Source organism: Podarcis tiliguerta, assembly GCF_965153285.1.
Source record: "Podarcis tiliguerta genome assembly, chromosome: 2".
In the NCBI taxonomy this organism is placed as follows: domain Eukaryota; kingdom Metazoa; phylum Chordata; class Lepidosauria; order Squamata; family Lacertidae; genus Podarcis; species Podarcis tiliguerta.
This window is the reverse complement of record NC_139535.1, coordinates 79,828,189-79,849,731: the sequence shown is the minus strand read 5'-3', so window position 1 is coordinate 79,849,731 and position 21,543 is coordinate 79,828,189. Positions and strand designations below refer to the sequence as shown.

Here is a 21,543-nt window from a genome sequence, read left to right as displayed (position 1 = left end):
CTAGTCTATATCTTTAGATTCACCATTGTAATGGAAGACAAGGCAGCCCCAATTTATCCTGCTCGTTCCTTCCTGTCATCTTTACCCTACCTCATAGGGAAGCTGTCTCATACCATCTTGGTAGTGTCCATCTTGGTAGTATCTTCTCTCAATGGGCAGCAGCTCTCCAGGGCCTAAGGCAAAGGTTATTTCCCATCCTCTGCAACCTGATCTTGGCTCCATCTACTACAATATTGCCTACTCTGACTGGCAACAGTTCTTCGTGGGGTGTGCATTTCACATCCCCTGCCACCCCACCCTTTTTCACGTGGAGATGTGAGGTCTTCTGTATGTCAAGCATGCCCTCTGCCATTGACCTATAGTCCTTCCCCCTGCATTGGGGAATTGAAAAGAAGAGACTGGATTGCAACCTAGCAACAATATTGCCATCATTATGTGCCTTTTACTAGTTGCTGCCTATGCTTGGGAATTATCCCCTTCAGCCTTCATTAAGCTACTTTGCTCTGCTTCGAGTTATTCTTCCAGTCCCTCTTTATATACAAAGCCTTTTCTGCATCATCCTATCATCATCCTAAATTACTTGCTCCTCCACTAACATTTTACTTCCCACAACTATGCATTGTAAAGTCCTGGGCTCCCCTCACCCCACTACTTCCTTTCCTTGTGCATCTACTGTAGATGGAAGAGCAGGTCTGTGCAGAGACAGTCTGCTGCTTCTGTGTACTGCTTAGCATCCAGCTCCCTGCTGGCGATCTATAAAATGTTTAGCAGTGGTAGTGCTAATGATACAGTGGGTAATTTTACTCTCAGTGTAGTTGTGCATAGTGAGGGGTAGTAGGAACTACCTCAAGAGGTGGGTGGGAAGAAAAACCAGAGGGATAATCAGAATCTGAGAACAGGAGGAGAGAGGGGAAAAGAGAGAGAAGAGGGAGGGATGGTGGAAGAGACAGGCATGCACGTGATGCATGGCACTGGCTATGGGAGTCTACAGAGCATGCCTGGATCCCCATCTTATGGTCTTATTTACGACTTCATGGAAAGCAATTTTTGCACCAATATCTGTAATGTTTATTTAGACAAAGTGCATTTCCCTGAAAGGAAAAAAAAAAGGTTCCGAAGGAGACTGGTTTAGATTCAGCTTTTATTTTTTGCCCCAATTGGTGCATTGAGCAGTAAGCAGAATTGGTGCATTCAGCAGTGGGCATTTGCAAAACAGGTGGAGCTGTGCATTTCTTTCTGACTAACGTTACTTTCTGCAGAAGATGAAGATTCTACTGCTTCCTCAGGGGATGGGTTAGCCTGACCCAAACACGTTTCTTTAGAATGAGAGCATGGGTTTATATCTCGGCAAAGGGGACAGATACAGCTCCATTTCACGGTACTTGTGAAGGGTGCTCATTGAGCCTTGTTCAGTGTTGCTGCTTACCCAGCAGGGCTGCCTGGCAGACAGAATCTTGTTCCAGGCGGCAAAACAGGCCTGTCTGCATACCAGGCCAAAGGATGATTGGGGGCTCTTTGTTAGCTTCATGGCCCAACTCACAAGATGAGCAGTAACGAGCTATTGACTGACTTTACATTGCCTCATAACGCTCCTTAGTGAGGGTGAACTATTTTTTTAAACGAATACATACAGCAGTGGTTGCTTAAAGGTGGCATTTGAGCTCACCCCAAAGCATCTACAACTGGTGTGTGTATTGGGGAAAGAGCGTAACAAACAATTTTCCTAATCTGTCCTCATTGTTTCGCTCCATCCCCTGCTGCACATAGAGAAGGAGAGGGAAGCCAAGTGGAATTGGAGTGGGGAAGGAAATGGTTACTTACTTCAACACACACATCAGAGAGAGAGGGCAATTAATAACTCCGCCTCCCAACTGAGTTAGCAGTGGCATAGCAAAGGGCACAATTACCTGTCCTCTACTGGAACGACCACCTGGAATTTCCAGCTGCTCCCTCGCACAAAGGGTCAGGGTACAATCCAGACTGCATCACCAAGAAGAGACTCGCAACTGACTTTGGGTCCCAACTGGCCACTCAGCACCAGTTCAGTGAGTTTCAGTGGGATCCTCCTATTCACCCAGCTAAGGCTGCTTCAGGAGCAGAATGTGTGCCGCCCACTGTTCCTTCCTCCCTTTCCCCGTCCTCTTGGGATCACGAGGCAAGGCTTTGCCAGTTCTCTGGAAGCTGTGGAAATAAGTTCCTGTTCAGTCTCTCTGCCATCTGCCTATGAATATATGGCATTGGCAACAGTTAGTTAAATAAAGAGAGGAAAAAGAAGAAGCTAAGGCAGACCAGGGTTGCCCAATCCCGTCACGGACGGAATTGATTTCCATTTCTGTTGCCCTTCTTCCCAAGGATCAGGGCCAAAGTTATTCTGAGATAGCAAAGATGACTAATGTCATGATGTATATGTATACTGCAGTGTGGCTCACTCCCAGGTAAGTGGGTACAGAATTGCAGCTTTACTTATCCTGTAAATAAACCAAGTCCCTAAACAAGAAGGGCGAGTCTTCAGTTGTGTTAGGTCAGTCAGTCAATCAATCAATCAATCAATCAATCAATCGCAGCACACCTTTGTTATTCTCTGTCTTCCTTTTTGTACTCATGAACTCCTTTCTTTCATTCACCAGCTACAGCTTTAACTGAACAGTCACTATACAGAGTTCTTCTTTTTAGAAACACGGCTTAGGAAAGCTCTCTGATACATATTACCCCCATTGGTTATTGTTTTGTTGTCCCCATGCAAACTAATGGGTCCAAGCAGTCCCATTAGCCTGCATTGGGACAGGAGGCAAGGAAACAGGGAAGCCCCCCCCCCCCCCCCCGCAAGCATTTGGATTTGGGGCACTTGGGAAAGAAAACTCAGGGGTCGGATAACCTGAGTCTGGTTTTAACTAAGGTCTTTCAAACCCCTGGATTAAAATGCGAGGCAGGCTGAAATGAGCTCTCATGCCACCCCTACAACATATTGAAGAAAAAAATACTCATCAAAACAGTTTCAGATAAGAGTCTCCAGAATATGGAGATTACTTAGACCAAAGCTGCTGAGAGAGAAGGGGCTGAAAAGAAAGAAAAACGTAAAACAAAAATACAGCTGAAGAGATATTCAAGAATAAGGAGCTGGAAAAGAACAAGGGTTATCAATCTGAAATTAATTCAGCCAGTAATGACAGTGCAGACATTACTTCTCATGTGATGGATCCTCCCAGCTACTTGGGCTGCAGCAACTGGCCGTAACAGAAGTGACAGATGGTGGAGACAATTTCCTTGCCTAGCAAAGGGAACAGTATCCGTTACATTTAACATGCTCTTTATTTTTAACAGAACTATTGCTAAAGTGGTTCTATGACTTTGGGGTGGGGAGACAAATGGGAATCTTGTGGTACCACAGGAATGAGAAGATGAGACTGTACCATATAACAAACTAAGCTATAACCATTTTCTTTTCTACTAAAGCAGACTGGCTTGGTGATAATTTAAGGCAGTGATTCTGGACAGCTTGGAGATGTGTGGGTTTTTTTCATTGGAATACTGCGAATAAGCTATGCATTATACACAGTCCTGATTCTGATATTGTTTTCCCCATTTGCTTCAACACAAAGGCTTCAGGTTGGAGCAGAGAACCAGCAAGGGAGAAAGGAGCGGCTTAACCATTCATTTTGCTAGCTATCTGCTCAAAAATTCTTCCAAAGCAGCACGGGGGATGAAAATCGGCAAAAATAATAGCAGTAGTTTGGCCTTTAAATATGGGTGCAGAACCTGGATTCATATCCTAGCACAGCCATACATCCACTTACACACTCACTACATTTGTTACGAAGTCTCTTTCGCCGTCCCTCCCCTCTCTCAAAATGGGAACAATTGTGGCCTGCCTTGCAGCAGTCTTGTTGTGAGGACAAACAAGACAATGGCTGTAAAAAGGCACAGCATGTGGGTTAAAATAACCAAGAGTCTTGTGGCATCTTAAAAACTTAATAAATGTATTATGGCATAATCTTTTGTGGGCTAGAGTCCGCTTCATCAAATGAATTAAGTGTTTCCTTATGTTGGCAGGTATATAGACCCATGATTGTTGGAGGTGGGTGGGGGACCATGGTAATGTCTGCCTGCTGGGTAGGGCAAAGCCTGGAAATGCTTTTATGAGCTTTTAAAACCATCAGTGTCTGAAAGGAAATGAGACATGGCATTTGGAATAAAATGCTATGTGCAAAGAGCAACAGCAGTAGCAGGGCAGGATTTTGAAAATGAGCCTGCCTCACCTATGTTGAAGGTAGTTGAGTAGTGTGTGTGTGTGTTGGGGGGTAAATATGAGGCTAAGGAAATCAGAATTAAGAAAACAGACTGAAAACTTGGTGAGATTTTAGTCTGGAAGGTGTTGCAGGGGGAAGAGGCTCAGAGCCACTGAGATACCTTACATTACAAAGTAGAGCTCTGTCCATGGTGCTCAGCTGTTTAGGACTGGAGAAACCACTGGACCAGGCAGCTAATTCTGAACATGGTTGGTACTGAATGTTGCAGGGCTAAGACCAAGAAGTTCGTCTCCACAAAATAAGAGACATGGAGAGATCTCTAAGCTAAAATTGTAAATTTCTTCTGTTCACTTTTCATGAATTTACACTGCAAAAGTCATGTGGATATTCCTTTTTCTTTGTGATGTTATTTTCCTGCATCTATTCCTTAACATGCACTCCCCTGAGGATTAAAAAACATTACGTTGAAAATGGTGTGCGACAACTAGAGGGCCAACAGTTTTATTCTTGTCTGTAGTGCACCCAATATTATGAAGTTGTATTGCAATGAATATCCCAATTGATTAGACTGCTAATTTACCCATATTTAACGCACACATACAACTACTAATCTACAAAGCATTCAGAAGCACCATTTATGGAAGAGGAAAGGTTCTCCTCATTTCTGGTGTTTTGGAGTATATACAATTACAAGAGCATCCATATTAAAAAAGCATATTAAACACTCAATAAACAGGACTGGGTTTCAGTTTGTGGAGGCACTAGTCACTTCATAAATTGAGGCCCTCATTCTAAACCCAAGACACACATTTATCGCTCTAATTTGATTGAAAATATGACCAAGTTTGTGGTGGTTGTGGGGTTTTTTAATTTCCAAGGGTCAGACTTAAGTTGGTCAGGGTACCATATCTGGCCCCTTTCTTAATTTAATCGAATCCTGCTCTGAAGCTGGGGACTGAAAACAGTGGCCATTAAAAAATGCTTCTCTCATACTGAATTATATAATGGAAATTGCTTGGGCTGATATTTTTTGCTCAAGGCCCGTTTCCTTTTCTTCAGAGCTAGTGAATGTCCTAAAAAACTGAGTCCCTAGGCATGTAGCAGTCCTGACTACGAATGCTCTCAAAATACTCTCACTCTTGGGGGGGGGGAGTTAATTTTGAATGTATCCAAACCCTTGTTACGAATCGTCTCTCTTTCCTAGCCACACCAAAAATAAAATAAAAATGTCCCCCTGAAAAGGAACAAGCTTCAAACTACCACCTGCCGGCTCCCCAATTTCCACTGCAAGGAGTTCCGCGGGTTAGCCTCGCCCCTGCAGCGCAACAAGTCGCTTCTCCCTCACCCTCTCATCTCAGTGGCGGGAGTATCACCGATGGATCCACCGGAAGCGTCATGTCGCTATTTCGATCTATATGCACACACACGCACTTCTGACGACCCCCGCCCCGCGGCCACCCTTCCATAAACGAAAAAATAATAATCACCTCGCCGCTCCCTCTTACGGCAGACGGCACCTGCGTGTCACAGAGGAGCCCCGGGACTCCGCAGAAAAACCCACCTCCCGCCACGCAGCACAGTGGTTTTTGGGTGGGTAATTTATTGATTAACATATTTTATTGTAACTTTGCCCGTCCCTCGCTGGGCGCGCAGAGAGACAGCCAGGCACCGAGAGGGTTGCCTGCCTGCCTGCCTGCCTGCCTGCCTGGCCTCCCCAGCTGCTGAGGGTGCCGCTTCCCCTCTCCCCTCCCTCGGTGGGTCCAGCCCCGCCTGGGGCCCCGCCAGCTGCAGCGAGTGTAATTACCGTTTTGGGTTTGTTGTCGGCATAAATAATTGAAGGCGGGCTCCTCCTGTCAGGGTTCTTTTTTCCCAAATAATTATTTCGTGAAGAGCCACGTGCGAGGAGGAGGGAGGAGGAGGAGGGGTGCGCGCGAGGGGAGCGGGAAAGCTGGCGGGAAAGCCGGGCGGGGGAGGATCCGCCACGCAGCCTTCGGGGAGGGCGAGCCGGGCTGGCCCCCTGAACCTTTGCCGCCTCGACAAGCCTGAGGCCAGCTGACTGGGCGGCTGCTGAGCGGTGGTCGCCATGTGGGAGCCTTAATTGCAGCAGGCGCCCCCCTCCCTCCCTCCCTCGCGGGTCTGCCCAGAAAAGGGAGTGGGCAGCGGGTGTCCCTCCACCCCATTCCCGCCTCCTCCCACTTCGGAGCCCTCCTGGGAGCTGCTCGGTGCCTCCTCCCTCCCTCCCTCCGTCCCTCCCTCCTCCTCCTCTTGCTCTCTGTCTCTCCTCCCCTCCATCCCTCCCTCCTCCTCCTCCATGCTGGTTCAATGCCAGAGCGGCGTCTAGGGGACCACCATGCCCTGAGGCTGGCTCCCGGCTGCGCCCCCACCAGCCACCCTTCCTCCTTCCCACCCCCCTTACCTGGCCCCCCTCCTGGCCCCTCCGGGCAGCGGCGGACTGGGATGTGCCGTCGAGGTGCCTGGGCAGGACACTTGGCAGCCAGCGATGCCGGGCACAGCTGGCAGCGTTAACTCTTCGCTAGCTGCCAGCAGGGATCTCTGAGGAGATACAGGTGAGTGTGTGGCTGGCAAACCCCGCTGCCTCGGCGCGGGGCTGGCGAAGGATTCCCCGCGGCAGAATCCGTTTGCCATTCTCGGCTTCTAGGGCACCAAGGCGGACGGGCACCCCGGCAATCCCCCCCCCCCCCCCCGCCATCCCATCCTCTGCATTGAACACGGTGAGGGGCAGGCGCCCCATCGCTGTATATGTGGGGACAGCATCTGGTGTGCCGGGAAGAGTTCTGGGCTGGAGACTCTTAATTTAAGATGCATGCCAACGGGCTGGGGGAAAGAAGAGCAGCGAGGTGCAATGATTTCCTCATCTTGCTGGGTCTCATTCATTCATCCCAAGGCAGCCTTGGATCAATCCTCTCTACCCTCATTGCTCTCCAGTATCTGTTTTTAATATGTTGCTCTCCCCTCTGCTAGGTATATTTCCATCTTGCATTGCAAGCAGTAACTCCTGTTCTCCCCTAGGTGGGCATCTTGCTTAGCACTGGGAGGGCTGCATCTGCTCAGACTAGGCTAGGATGGAGGCATAAAAACATGGGGAGCCCCCCACCCCACTCAGCTTTCTAAGCTCTGGTAGCCTCCCAACCCTGTGATATTGTTCCCCACCCCACTCTCTGTGTGTATGTGGTGTATGTGTGCATTATTCAGCATGAAACAGGGAAGCGGGTGGAAATGCCAGGCTCCTGGGGTGTCTCCTAAATCTGTATTCCCTTTCTCCCTAAAGTTAGAAAGTAAGTCAGGTCACCTTCTCTTTATTGCTTGGCTCCTGCTAACTTGGTGGCTGCCTGACTTTCAAGGAACCCTATGCAAGCGGACGGAGATGGTGAGGTTGTGGATTATTTTTGTCTCACCGTCTGCTCCAAGGAACAGATGCTTCCAGCAGGGATGGTGCATGTCGTTTCCAACTGCCCCTTAGGTCCCTGGCTTCTGCTTTAACAAGAACAGCCGGAGCTCAGGGCCAGGGAACTGCCAGCTCCAGAGTCTGTGGCTTGGTAGATTGCTTTGACCCTTGACCCTGGGTGATGGACTGATGTCTATAAAGGCAGCAGCTAGAGGCATCGTGATATAGATCAGGGTCAGATATGGCCTGGGGAGTAAGAAGAATCCTGTGAGAGAGAGAATGGTCAGGATGTCTTCTGCACTATTGTTTTTCTCTTCTATGCGGTGCTTTTCTTGTACGTGGGATCTAGAATTACAAATCATCTACCCGTCCCCCAAGAGCTGTCTCTTCCTAACACAGTTCATTGCCTTTATAACAAATCAGACCATTGGCCCATCTAGCCAAGGATTGTTAACACTTACTAGCATCTATCCAGGGTTTCAGGCAGAGTCTTTCCTAACGCTATCTAGTGATGCTGTGGATTGAACCTGTTCTTTGACATCCACCCCATCCCAGTGCTCTTAAGACAGCCCAGTATTGGTAAACAACCTGGTGAAGTTACCTAAGCTGGAAGTGTCCATAACAGATTCACAACCTAGCGGTTCGAAAGCACGCCAGTGCAAGTAGATAAATAGGTACCACTGTGGCGGGAAGGTAAACAGCATTTCCGTGTGCTCTGGTTTCCATCATGGTATTCCATTGCGCCAGAAGTGGTTTAGTCATGCTGGCCACATGACCCAGAAAGCTGTCTGTGGACAAATGCTGGCTCCCTCGGCCTGAAAGCGAGATGAGAGCTGCAACCCTATAGTCGCCTTTGACTGGACTTAACCATCCAGGGTTCCTCTACCTTTACCTTTTACCTATAACAGATTCACAATAGGCTGTTGTAATATATTGGTGTGAACAGCAGTATGTGGGCTGGAACTGGTCTTCATCTTCTTCAGCCTTTTGATTGGAGTTCTAGCTAGGTCCTGAGGGCAGTGGACTGAATTCAACTCTTGTCTGTCATCAACACCTGTAGTGAATCACTTGGGGTGCGTGACGTAGGTTCTTTGAATGTACCATGGGGAAAATATTCCATCTCACTAGATACTATAAAGAGCAGCATTGTAAATATAAGGCAGCCTGAAAGATATGAGACACCAGAGCTTAACCATGCTGCTGTGATAAGCCATTTGCTTATTTCACTGTCTTGCCTCCTCTTAGCTGTATAGAGAATCTTTGAGGTTCTTACTTCAGGATAAAATACAGGCTGCTATAAGGAATAAAGATTTTTCATACAGAGACTGGCCGAGATGGCAATCATGTGCACTCTTATTAGGTAGTAAGTCCTACCGAATGCTTTGGGACCTACTTCTGAGGGAAAAAATTCATCGAATTGATTTGTATGAATGTGGGCTGTGAAGTTCCCAGTTCAAATATTGCCTCAGCCACAAACTTGGGAATTGGCATTAGGCAAGTCACTAGTCTGCATTTGACAAGGCTTGGTAGCCAGCTGTGACTAGTTTGCAAGACACGTTGGCTCACATTTATTCCTGTTTAGATTCCATATCAACAGTCAGATGGTGTACCCTCTGCTGCTGCTCATCCAGTGATTATTAATTCTTTTTAGCTTGTGCAACCTGAGGATGCAGACATTATTTTTGGATCAGTGAGGTTGTCTTAATGCGTGTTTAAGCCATACCCATTATTGGCTTATAAACACTGTCAGAGAGGGGTTGGCTAATTGGGTCTTTATGAGAGGGCTCTATTCCATCCTAGCAATAGTTTGGCCTCTGTTTATATATATATGCACATGCGCGCGCGCACACACACACATATGCAATCTTAGCTGTTCACAGCAGTGGAATCAACTTGATTCAATCCAACTGTCAGAGCTAGAGTTGAACACTCCTATTTTGCATAAAGGACCTGAGTAATAAAATTCCTGCATTAAAATGATTATCTGGATCCATTTCAGGCCTGGTTTTGGTTCAGAAACAGCATTGGCTGTCCTAAGTAGATGATCTTCACATGGAGGTAGACATTCATGGGTGTCTGCAGGAATTATTTTTTTGGGGGGGTGTAAAATTTGATTTCTCCTGGAACTTTCAGCAGCTTTTAGTCCCCTTGACCATGGTATCCTCCTGGGCTTCCTTTCTAGGGTGAGGCTGCAGTTCTTCCTTGCAAGAAAGTGGTGCTGGGGAACTCACGCTCATCCTTTTGATCTATGGGATCCTGCAGGGTTCAGTTTTCTCTCCTGTGCTCTTAAATATATACAGGAAATGTCTGAGAGAGATCATCTGGGATTGAGTGGATTTTCATAAGGCTATCATTGGCTACTACTATGCTCTGCCTCCACAGTCGGAAGCAGTGTGGTTCTGAATACCAGTTGCTGGAAACCCCAGGAGAGGAGAGTGCTCTTGTGCTTGGGTCCTGCTTGTAGGTTTCCCAGAGGCTTCTGGTGGACTGCTGTGAGAACAGGATGCTGGACTAGATGAGACATTGGCCTGATCCAGCACACTGTTCTTGAGTGCATCAGTGTACTGATGATATGCAGCTCTTTATCTCCTTGCCATCTGATTCTAGGGAGGCCAGTGAGATTCTGCTATTTGTCAGGAGGCCAGGATTGCCTCCTGGATGCAGTTGTTCTCCTCTTGAAAGAACTTGGTAGCACTCTTGGGCCCAGCCTTGGTATTAGATGCTCAAGTGTCAGCTGTGACCAGGATGACTGTTCAGGGGGAGGTTTTAGAGCCGACTGCCCATTAGAGACTGTGTTCTCTGGGGGTGAGTTTTTGTTTTTCTGTGTCGAAAGGTGAGAGGAAATTGGTCCACAACTTACTTTGAATACTATCAAGGCTTATAATTGTTAACTAACATCTTGTTCCTGTGAAAGCCCTTTGTTCATTTGGAGGTGTGTGCTTTTTGTCTAGTTTTGTGTGTGTGTGTGTGTGTGTGTGTGTGTGTGTAGCGGGGAGAGAATTCCCTATCGTTCAGTCAGGGGTAGTGATTACTAGGAATGATACCCAGTGCATGCAGTAGATAGACTGTTGGGCCTGAATATTGGAAGCCCATGTTCATATCCATATTTCACCATGCGGTAGTATTGATTTAAGTCATTCTCTCTCTCAGCTGAACTGTTATGTAGGTAAACCTCCACTCTGAGGTCTCTGAAGCAACTAAAAAAATGTAGCTAACAACTTCTAATTACCTCACCTTTAGAATTCAGTGTAGTCTGGAGAGTGTAGGACTTGGGATCTAGAACGGCTTCAGAAAGGTGGAAAGGATAAGGAATATTATTCATGTATGATTTCCTGAATATGCCTTTCAGAAAGGAAGAGATTCAGAAACTTTGAGATGTTTTGAGGGAAAGCTAGAGAACAGGGTTCTGAAGTTCTGTCCTTAAGTGTAGAATGAAGAATGGTGTGTGATGCAGTCCTAACCCCACCAACCTGGGAGTAAGCTCCATTGAATTCAATGGAACTTCTGAGTAACCAAGGTTAAGAATGCAGCCTAAGACTCATGCTGGTTGAGGACTAGTACTGTTTGATGCATAAGGTAGTGTCAGATGTGTGCCAGGTTCTACACACAGCACAATTAGTTCCTAAAAGACATGGCCAAGGAACAGCAGAGAGCTTGTTAAAGGTGCGGTAAGGATGCCATAGGGGAGATATGTCTAATACAGCATGCAGAAAAGTGAACCTGGAGGAAAAGTTTTAATGAGGAAGTAGTGGGTTTGGTGGAAGAGAGAAATATGTTTTGTTGGTCAGAGAGGAAAGAAACAGAATTTAATAAAATGCAGCACGTCAGACCTTGTTTTCCCCTTTGCTTTGTATTCCCTTGAAGACTGATTTGTACCTCAGCCAGTTCCTCACTTTCCCTTGAGAGGGAAGGGGCATTGTGTGCTGTCAGTTTATGGCTGTGGACTCACAGGCCATCATTACTTTCTATAGAGAATATTGACTGTGAAGCAAGATAACAGGGTTCTGGGGAAACCCCAGCAGGAAATGTTTTGGCGCAGCTGCCAGAAGGATCCAGGTGTTAATGGGATGATAGGCAGGAAAGAAATTCAAATCATTTGCTTCCTCTGGCAGCTCTTCTGGGACTTCAAGAAGTGTGGGGGCAACTAGCTGCCCCATAATGATTAAAGCACAGGGTGCTCTTCTACAGCTTTATTGTCTCTGAATTCTTGCAATAGAAAGGGTCTGGAGTCTACAGTAGGAAGGGGGCCTTTCTGGTTTTTCCATTTATAATGGAATGATGATCTGCCCCTGCAACATCTGTCTCATTTCCATCCTAGTTATTGGAAGACACGTTTGTGTTGGGCCAACTGAAGCTAAAGCAGCTGGGTGGTGCTGCACCTTTCGCTTAGATGAGTTGATACTAGCCCCACCAAGTGTCTATCAGCGTGGCCTTCCTCCCATTTAATCTTTCTTAGATTAGGGAACACCTAAAATGCAGCATGGGACGCGGGTGGCGCTGTGGGTTAAACCACAGAGCCTAGGACTTGCCGATCAGAAGGTTCGAATCCCCGCAATGGGGTGAGCTCCCGTTGCTCGGTCCCTGCTCCTGCCAACCTAGCAGTTCAAAAGCACGTCAAAGTGCAAGTAGATAAATAGGTACCGCTCCGGCGGGAAGGTAAACCACGTGTGCTGCTCTGGTTCGCCAGAAGCTGCTTAGTCATGCTGGCCACATGACCTGGAAGCTGTACGCTGGCTCCCTCAGCCAATAAAGTGAGATGAGAGCCGCAACCCCAGAGTCGGCCACAACTGGACCTAATGGTCAGGGGTCCCTTTACCTTTACCTTTAAAATGCAGCATGCATATATTTCTATATTAATAGAACTGTACACCAGTTCTATGTGTTGCAGCTGCTGCTTTGGCTATAGAGGTTTAAATCCAGTGTATGAGCAATGAGTCGGACATGACTAAATGACTAAACAACGAGCGACATCTCTGGTAGTCCGAGAAAGCAGCACTTTGCAAAGGGGAGGGACAGGACTTTTCTTGCGCCAGCAAGTGGAAGGAACTTTCCATTCGAAGCAGAAACTTAGTGCATATGTGTTAGGACAAGGTACCATAATAGAAATACACTTTCACTGGCACATCTGTTCGAAATGCTAAAAGGTACCCAGCCTCACTTTAAAAGACAGCTTGACAGGACTACATGTTCTATAGCAGGACCACAGCAGGATGACAACCTTATAAAGATGTAGCTTGCTGAATCTCAATAACTTTCTGAAAAATGAAAATTGGAGGCAAGACTGGAATGTTAAGTGATGGGTTTGTTGCATCTAGGATATTACATAGTACTCAGGAACAAGCGTGGGAGAAGAATCCTTGGAGTCTATTGTATACTGTCACAGCCTGCAGCAGACCTGTTCTTTGTTACCAGGTATTCTGAAAGCTACAGGCATATTTCATAACAGCCTATTTCTTTTAGGGAGCCCTTGAACAGACTATATGTGCACACGGACACACATGGAAGAAAAGACAGGCAGACAAAACACATTAGCAGAATAGTTAAGAAGGGTCTCTTGAAATCACAGAGCCACGAACTCAGGTGTGGCCAGTGCCCAGGAATGCTTTTGTGCAGCTAAGACTAGTGTGCCAGCTGCACTTTTACAGATCCTGGATCTACCCACAGTGACATATTATTGTTTGGATACCGTAATGTGCTCCTTGAGAGGTGTTTGGGAACTTTTGCTGGTTAAGAATTTTGCAGCTAGTCTGTTGGCTGCCTGTCCCATCTTCTTGACAGAATTCAAAGTGTTGGTTTTGACTTGGAAAGCCCTACATGGATTGGGACCAGATTATCTGAAAAGACACTGTTCTCCTATATGGACCTTCCCAGGTTTTAAAGCTCTTTGGGAGAGATCCTTCTTTTTGTCCTGTGAACATCTGAGGTGCTTTTTGTGGGTACTTGAGAGAGGACCTTCTCAGTGACTGCTCCCAAGCCCTGGAACTCCTTGCCAAGGGAGGCTAACTATCCAGTTTTAGAATTACATTTTTCTAACAGACAGAGGTGTATTTGGCCTCATTAACTTACTTCTTATGGCTGAATGTAAATACTGCAAAATGTTCAGCTAGCTGTTTTTTCATTGCCTTTACTGATGTTTTACCTACCTGCTTTTAATATTTTAATTGCTATTTTGTATTATACTATCATTAACTGCTTTGATCAGCATCAGATGGGAAGGCAGGATACAAATTTAGCAAACAAAGAATAAATATTGTGCATCTTCAACAACATAAAGTTATCTTTTAATCTTAATCCACCTGTCACATGTATATTTCAAGGTAGAATTTGAGTTTTAGGTGTGGCAACTTAAAGGATGCCTTTTCTCCCATCTTCCTCCCCAGTAAGTGGGACACATAGCAAATTTTCTAATATCCCTCCCATATGAATCCCATCTTTGGAATCTTTGTACCTGAGGATAATTCTGAGACATGTCCCGTCCATCTCTGGAGCAGAGATGTACTGACAACCTTACGTTGAGGAAAGATATGGCCATCTTAGTCGTACTGGAGCATACAGAAATCTTTTACAGAGTTGATCATGGATTCTTGCTATAGCATCTCAGAGACTGCTGGTGTGATGAGAGCTGCCAATCAGTGGTTTGAGTCATACAAGATTGGAGTTAATTGGTGATGATGGATGGTTATGCGTCACTCCCAAGAGACTTGAAATGCAATGTCCCTCATGTTGTTCAACATATAAATACAGCTGCTCAGGGATTTCAAGGCTAAGCATAGGGTTGAGTATCATCAGTATGCTGATGACAACACAACTGTGTATTTGCTGCCCCATGAGCAATGTAAGCTCTGTCAGCTCTGTCTCTTCCCTAGAGGGATGCTTGAATGAACTATCCAGATGAATGCATTACAGCGTTATCTTGTACTCGGTCTGGGGAGGAATGGGGTGATATTGGTGAGGAAAGACTGCTGATAAAAGGATGCCCTTCTGCTGTGCCAAGGACTTGCATATTGAGAGGATCCAGTGGAAACAGCAAGCCAAGTAATGAAACAGTGGGATTTTTGTCCATGCTACATTAGATAAGTCAAGCGCAACAAAATGTAGGGTGGAGTGCTCCTGTTCAAGATGCCAGCCAGCCAGCCATGCTCTTTTCCAGGATATTCCACTCCATTCCACCTCTCTCCCCCACCCTCAGTTTTCCACCCCACCCCCAACAAGGAACTCATCCTTTTGCAACCACTGAGCAATACTGCCTTCATTAGGCGAGCTGGTGGGGTTTTTTGCCCAGGTTTTTCCTTGTACTCCTGCAAGCCTTCAGATTCCCGTTAGAACGCTTCTTGTTTTTCACGGGCTCCATTTTGACTACAGTCTTGTCGGCACTTGACATTCACCTGCTGAGTTTGCTATTAGAATGAGAGTGCATTTTTAAAAGCTGCACGATTCATATAGTTACATTTCTGGGTTGGTTTTTTTCCAGACTGAACTTGCTGGGTGATGAATAGTCTTGTGTGTGTGTTTTTGTAATTATTCTTATATCTGCAGGTAGCAGTGCTTCTCCACAGCCTGCACTTTATTCATAGCGAGACAAGTGCATCCTGTGCTGGTTTAGGCAACTGTGTACAGGTCTAGGCAATCCCTGTCCCAAACGCTTATACTGTATTAGTTGCTTGCAGAGAAGTATCAAAATTAAGAGGGCACACCACACAACCGTACAAAATAGTACTTTCTGCTTTAGATTTCATTATGCTAAGGATCACAAGGTCTGTGTCCAGGATAGCCATATGCTCAACTTTACAGAGGACAGCCTGCTGTTTGAAGGTGTCCATGCCTGCTCTAAGGATAAGGAACTACAAAAGGCTAGAGCAGGAGCCTTGAATTTGCTCATCAGAAGTTAGCAGCACCTAAAGAGCAAACTGAGCAGGCTTATAAGGGACCTGGTGTCATCCCTGCTATGGTGAGATGTATTTTGTTTTTATTTAAATTAAAGCAATTGGTTCTAAATTTGCATCTATACGTAAAATTTCTACATGAACATTTTATGCAAATTGATGTCCTTTTTCGGTCTGTCTTGTGGTGATGCAAATTCTTGTTTTTGACGATGCATATCTGGCCACCTTAGCTGAGTCTTCATATGGAAAACCTGCCTTGGGACTTGGAGGCGATTTTCCTACTGTGTGTGGATGTGGGTGTTTTAATTTTTGTTGGTAGTGCTAGAATTTTTGTGGCTTTGCATGGTTCCTGATGGGCTTTTATTATTTCTTGTAGTGTTTCTGGGACAATGTTTTATCTTGCTGCTTTTGTTTCTTGGTAATTATTATCTGATGTTTTTATTGTGTGAATCTGTTAGGTACCTTGAGCTTTGGTGGACTGGCAGGGTAAACATATTTAACACAAATAAACAAATAATGCCCTTCAGTTACAAGTCATGTGGGATAGGAACCTTGCTTATTTGCACATATTTGAAGGGAACCAGGAAGAGTGAAATATATCCACATCTCCCCTGTTGAGTGTGTCTGGGACTCATTCCTGGAATAAGGGAGAATGCTATTCAATGGGTGCTAAGTGGTTTGAATTAGCAGTTATACTATCACCGTCAATTATTTAGGAAGCATTTACCTGTGGATTTTTCATGCCGAAATAGTATGCAACTTTACTGAAAGTTGTATGTCCAGTTACTCCTCTTTAGTTTTTCTTTAAAGACAAGGAGAGGCACTAGTAAGCCAGAATTTACTAAAATTACTGACTGACATGTTTTCATTTGCAAGGACTAACAGATATAAACTATCTTTCAGAATTCCCAAACTTGTACAATTGAACTCTCTCTGTCCTTATTTGTGATTCCAAGCATTCAAAGTATTCAAAGGCATGCTGCCTCCAGCACAAAATGAAGTACATAGGCTTAATGACTAGTATCCTCCTCTTCCATGAATTTATCTAAATTGTAAAGCTGTCCAAAAGCGTGGCCATCACTGCATCTAGTGGGTTCAAATGCCATAGTTTTAACCATGTGCTCTTTGAATAAATACTTTATTTTGTCTGTCCAGTATCTTCCCCTTTTCAGCTTCACTGGATGGACCTGACTTCTAGTATTAAAAGAGAGGAAGAAAAACCTTTCACCACACCTCATAATCTCATGCTGCTCCTATGTCCCTACCATCATTCCATTTCTAGTCTTCCCTTGTTACCATTTTCAATCTCTTTCTTTGTCTCCCTCCACCAGCATCTAGGCTACATGCTCTTCTGATGAGCAATCTGTCATTTTTTGTTTATATTAGGAGGCAAAATGCATGCTAGTGTTTATCACACATTTTTTAAATTGTGCTTAGCACTGGCTATGTTTTGTTTTTATATCAGGAAAATGGTGTGCAGGAAGTGTGGGGGGGGGGGGAATGCTTTCCTGCCTTGACTCTTTTTCTGCCAATAACCCCCCTCCCCAATTTCTATTTGCCCCTGAATAAGCTATTTGCAGTAAACAGCACCTTCTGGGGAATTATCTTGGGAGGACAGTTTGCAAAAGACAGTGGCCCTGATCTGGAATGAGACCCCACTTTTTGTGGAGTTGGGCTGTTTGGACTTTAGTATGTAAAGTACATTGTGCACAACAAATTAAGGTATAAAATGCTGGGAACGAGCTTTTGAATGAGGAGATGATGAAAAGGGAAGAACTGATGATGTGTATTGATTTGCTTGCCTCTTTCTTCTTTAGAATATCTAAGTAAGTGTTCTCTAAAGGCTTTTATCTAACATTTAAACCTTAATTGACCACAATAAAGGTATTGTCTCACTTGTTCAGTGCAAAAAATAAATAAAAATAAATTGCTGGTTTTCTTCCCCCATCTGTTTTTCTGATAATGCTGCTTCTAACTACTTCAGTTCCCCTATCAAATCCCTTTCCCGTGAGTTAACTTTTCTGTGCCTCTTGGTGAGGTAAATAGTGCTTTGCTCCTCCTCTCTTTTAGAGCTGTTTACGGACCATTACACACATGGCATAGAAGCTGTTGAGGGTTTGTTTTGAGTATGTGCCAGGTACTTACACCTTACGCTGCAGCTGGAACTCCAGATAACACTGTTTGCTTAGGCCTTATTAATGCTCATTCTATTGCTGTGACCTCAGATCTGTTTCCTGGGCCAAGGCAGCTGTTCCACTGCTGTTGTTGTACATGTCTTCCTTATCCCCTCCTAAACATAGGCATGATTTGCAAAGGGAAAAGAGAAGATTTAGCCAGATGATGGGCAACTCTGGGGGAGTAAGGAATGGGATTCAAGACCTGAAAGGCATTCACCTGGTACTCAGGAGTGTTTTTATTTTAAATAAAAAGACAAGCTATTAATTTAATTATTTTTTATTTTTTTTAAATTAATTTATGATTAACCTTCTAATTTAATGATAAATCACATCTGTCAGGAAAAGAGGGGGGGGGATGCCATTTCTAAAGGTTGTACAAACACAGTAGCGCATGTTATAACATTGTAAAATATATTTGTGGGTTTGGGATTATTTTAAGGGCTGCTGTTGTTACTTTATTGCAAAAGGCATCCAGTGGTTGATAGACTTGCTGCCAACACAAAATTAGCTAATTTTGAAACACAAGGTAAATCACATGCATTTTCAAATGTTTTTCTTTCAAAGTTGGAATTTTAATTTCCCTCCAGTTTTTGGCATAATGAGTTTTGGCAACAGTAATGGTGTTTAGTAAAAGTAGCAGAGGATCTAACTGAATTGAACTTGGGTATAGCTTTTATGGGTTATCACGACCCAGATGATAGGTCACAGATTTTTGTCCTCAATATGGTCGTCTGTGAACTTGCAAAAGTCTGTAAGATCTTCTTTGGAAAGCAACTGTTTCCATGTGCCATGGAATTTCATAAATAAAAGAATATATTTTGAGACTAGACCTCAGCCAATACAAATCCACTTCTATAACAGAGGAATTGGCTGGCTTGTGTCTGTATTTGGTATACCTTCTCATTGAAAAGCAAACACTGTCCTGTATCCAGCTACACAAGGTTAGGAATTGTCTGGTTCATGAATGCTGAGAGGAGTGGATAGCAACAGAGATAAAACAGCATCTCTCCCCATCCCTCCCTGTCAAAGATTTGTGCTTTTATCCATGATAGGTGGGGGTGCCACAGGAAGATGAGATGCATTCTTGGGGCTCATTCATATATTGGCTTAATGTGGATTGTGAACCCTCGTGCTTCCTTTCCTAGAGCGAACTCCAAAATGGCACCAAGGGTTGAGGGGAGCTCTACAACATGAACAGCTGGAGGGAGGCGGGGAGAAAGATCAGAATCTGGATCTGCTGCCCTGGTGAATACATTGTCCCATTGCTGCCTGGCCACGGTTAGGGTTGCTCTGTTACTAGAAAGCAAGTCCCATTCAACTTGTAGGACTTGCTTGTGTGTAACACATTAAAGTGTTCATAAGTGACACAGAAAACTCGTATGTCCCCCAATTGTACTTAAAAGAAACCCATAGTTGTGTATCTGATGTATAAACAACAATTTTAAAAATTTGAATGACAAGTCTCTAACTATATGGCTGTTTAATTTATGTGAGCTGGCAGGTGCATGTTTTCTGCTTGGGTCGTACATAGGCATATTAGTGCAATTACAGAACATCAAACCATCCAGGATCTCTTCTTTGACATATAACCAAGGCTAGCCCTGTTATGAAGTATACTGGGACTGTTGTGTCAGGTGGAAAATTTGAGGCTTAGGAAAGTCACAACTGTCACAGGTTTGACTTTATTCAACGGCACAATCTGGTGAAGGATAAATCTCTTCCACTGAAATCCATGGTCTTAAAGTGGCTATATTGTGCTTATATACATATATGTTTATCTTACTGAGGGAGCCCATGTGGATTTGTTATCACAGGCACCAAAAGACATCTTGGTGCCTCATTTGTGGGGTGTATGTGGTGTAAATGATCTTTTCTGAACATGCTGAAAGTGGATTGCTGTAATGTTGTTAGGGGAGCATACAGCATTGCAAAAGCTGTTTTGGTGTCTCCTGTGAAAGTGTCCTTCGTGGTGAAATCAAAAAGGGAGTTTCAAGGATGGAGAGTGAGGCGAAGGTGACTAAGAGAGAAAGAGACACCAGAGTGAGTAAAATGGCAGAGCTAGAACCTTGGATTGAAAGGGAAAGGGATTATAAGGAAGGATTCTTGATAATAGTTGTGATACAGTAAGTGCATAAAGCAGACTGGACAGTTGTAAACGATGAGCAGAAAAAAGAACTTCATAATAATGCATGGTAGCATCCGTGCTGAACCCTGTGATTCATACAAGTATACAAGTTTATTACATTCTCACAGATAGTTGTTACTGCTGCCACCACTAGATTATTCGAGTGTAAATATATATTTACTGAAGAAGCAAAGCAGCCTTTTGAAATACATCCAGGAATATTATTTAAATTATACTGTTATCAACCAACAGTATATCGCTTCCTTTGGATTAATTTAGGGTACAAAATCCTAACTGGATTTTCGGTCATCAGTTCCAAGAATATTTCCACCTGTGCTTCTTGCTCTCTGACTGTTTATCCCCACCCCCACCCCCCAACCACCAGTATCTCAGCAACATTATGTCTCTCAGCCCCAACAATGGGCACTTTCAACCATCCAGATAAAAAAAAAATCAAAGCCAATGTTGTGTTTTCCTCTCTTTGAAGATAAAGGACTAGTGGGGACAAATGCTCATCTCCGAGCTTCCTTTTAATTAACATGAAGATAAAATATCAGCTTCCCTTGCGCAGGTGGTGACATGCACCAATGAACGCCCCCCCCCCCGGACATTCTGCCTGGTTTCTTAGGACCACGTACAGTGGATTGGGAAAGCAGAGGGAGGGGAGAAATGCAAGCCAGAGTTGGGGTAGTTGAGATGGAAATGGAAGAGCAAGCCTTGATAATATTGCTGTCGGCCTGGAACAGCCATTCTGTCAACAGGAGAGATGGGAAGGGAAGCAGAGCACACTCCTCCCTCAGCTCTGCTGTGGAAGGCCAGCTCCATCGGGCCTTCTCTCCCACAAGTGTCACCTGTGGGCAGCCCTTCCGCCAGACTGCCTCAGCTGGAGAGCTAGGAAGCAGGGCCGGAAGCCCAGCTCCTTCGATCAGGCACCTCCTATTCTTGAATTGTGCCAGCTGGCCATTAGAAGAACAATTGTTTGAAAATTGGTGCCTGAGTTTGATTTCTCCCCCACACTTCCCTAGAATGTGTGCTTTTATTTAAAATACATCTCTGGGTTATTTATGGGGCATAGGAATTCATTCATATTTTTTTTTCAAAATATGGTCCAGCCCCCCACAAGGTCTGAGGGACAGTGGACTGGCCCCCTGCTGAAAAAGTTTGCTGACCCCTGCTCTAGACTCAATGATTGCAATGCACCCTATGTGGGGCTGCCCTTGAGACTGACCCAGAAACTGCAGCAAGTGCAAAGTGTGACAGCTTGGCTGCTTATTGAGGCAGACGGTCACCATTATACTATGCTGCTGCTGAAAAATAAAAATCACTAGTTGCAAGTTAGCTACTGGGCTGTCTGCTGCACAACAGCACTTCCTCTCCTTGTGTACTGCCCCCAATTTGTTCCCCTTCCCCTAACTCTCCAGAGTGTATTTGGGGTGGGGGAGAGCAGAGGGAGAGGAAGTCCCGTTGCACAGGAGGAAACCCTTGCACTAATGGGGCAGCTTTGTTGGATGCAGCCCTCAGTGCCCTTCTTGGAGGGAATAGCTTGCTGGAATGCTGAGCAGGTCCCACTCGTCTTCAAATGACATTTCAGATCACTGGCTTGTGTTGTCATGGGACTCAGGGAAACTAATGAGGAAAAGAGAACAACGTAAAGGATCAGGAGACTGAAATAAATTTTGAGGGCAGAGCTATAAGTGGAACAGCT

The 21,543-nt window shown here is 44.9% G+C and overlaps 1 protein-coding gene across 1 annotated transcript in view; it reads left to right on the top strand.

Annotated features, from left to right (window-relative positions):
• Window positions 1-6,708: 6,708 nt before the first annotated feature.
• Window positions 6,709-21,543, top strand: part of CACNA1A (calcium voltage-gated channel subunit alpha1 A) — a 253,359-nt gene continuing 238,524 nt past the window's right edge. Inside the window, exon 1 of the mRNA XM_083430670.1 lies at window positions 6,709-6,814. The gene's annotated coding sequence lies outside the window, so the exon portion shown is untranslated. The remainder of the gene's footprint in view (window positions 6,815-21,543) is intronic.